Source organism: Triticum dicoccoides, chromosome 7A (assembly GCF_002162155.2).
Source record: "Triticum dicoccoides isolate Atlit2015 ecotype Zavitan chromosome 7A, WEW_v2.0, whole genome shotgun sequence".
Taxonomy (NCBI): Eukaryota; Viridiplantae; Streptophyta; class Magnoliopsida; order Poales; family Poaceae; genus Triticum; species Triticum dicoccoides.
This window is the reverse complement of record NC_041392.1, coordinates 685,592,142-685,593,566: the sequence shown is the minus strand read 5'-3', so window position 1 is coordinate 685,593,566 and position 1,425 is coordinate 685,592,142. Positions and strand designations below refer to the sequence as shown.

At 52.8% G+C, this 1,425-nt stretch overlaps 1 pseudogene; it reads left to right on the top strand.

Moving 5' to 3' along the window:
- The first annotated feature begins 468 nt into the window (after positions 1-468).
- On the top strand, positions 469-943 carry LOC119333894 (annotated as a pseudogene).
- Positions 944-1,425: the final 482 nt, after the last annotated feature.

Sequence of the window (1,425 nt, the reverse complement as noted above, 5' to 3'; positions counted from 1 at the left end):
GATCTGCCGCCGCCCCCAACCCCACCGCCACCGCCACCATCAACGACCCTCGCCATAGATGAGGTTGAGGCCGACCCAAGATCGAGCCCATGCCCATAGCCGCCCCCAAGATTCGCAGGCAACCCCATGCCAATCAGTACCTCGATCTGGATCGAGCAGGCGCTCTCCACAGATGGGGCTTGCGCAGGCGAGCCAACCGCAGCGGATTCGGCCCTCAGCTCCTCCGGTGGCCAGAAAGGCACCGCGGAGGCTCACAGAGCACGGGGACGTCGCTCGCCGCCCTCACCGCACCTCCATTCCCCTCCACCACCTTCCCTCCCTCCCTCTACACGCCCGTCTATATAAGGTACGCCTCCCTCTCCCCTCACCTCTCTCCCCGCGCTTCTGGAAGTCGGGGTCTAGGGTTTGGTGCGCCGGTGCGCTGATGGATCTGGCGGGGTTGCTGGTGTGCTGTAGGAGGGCGGCCGGATGTCGGACGCGCCGGCGAGCCCGCCGGGCGGCGGCTTCAGCGGCGTCAGGGAGCAGGACAGGTTCCTGCCCATCGCCAACATCAGCAGCATCATGAAGAAGGCCATCTTGGCCAACGGCAAGATCGCCAAGGACGACAAGGAGACCGTGCGAGAGTGCATCTCGGAGTTCATTGCTTCATCGCCAGCGAGTGAGTGCCTCTGTTAACCGCTGACGCTCTATTTTGCCTACCCGAATCAAGTGTGGTCTAGTGCTGACCTGTCATCGTTTTGTCTTTTCTGTAATGTAGGGCGAGCGACAAGTGCCAGAGGGAGAAGTGCAAGACCATCAACATCGACGACCTGCTCCGGGCGATGGCCACGCTAGGATTTCAGGAGTACATTGAGCCCTCAAGGTTTATCTGTAGAATTACAGAGAGGTGCATGCCCATTTAGCCATGTGGGATTTTTTATCTGAACTAATTGGGATGGATTAGTTCTTTGAGAGTTAGGTAGGTCCATGATAGTTTAATATGTTGCTGTTGTAGCCTAAAAAACTCAGTTTGGCACTTTTGTTAGTTCTAGTTGGCAAATTTAAACACTCATGTTCAGCTTGGAGACTGATGAGACCCCACACTGCCTGGCACCAATCATCTTATTGTCCTTAGAACAAGTGTTGATTTATCCCTCCAATTACTACTGTCATTGAGATCTTCAATTCTTTACTGTACTGTTAATTCAGATAACTGAATGATTTGAAGCACTAAGAATTGTCTCCGGAGTCCAACTGTTAAACTGTTTAAGTAGCTACTGAATCTGCTTGCTTGGTTATGGCAGACATACATGCCTTACAAATTCGTTATTCTTGTTTGAAGCTAAGCTAGGCTACTATAGTTCCAGCAAAAAACAGGGGAGCCGCTCTTTTTGTTCTTCACTAATAAATTCTTGTTTGAATGCATATCCTGGGGGTGGTGAAGCT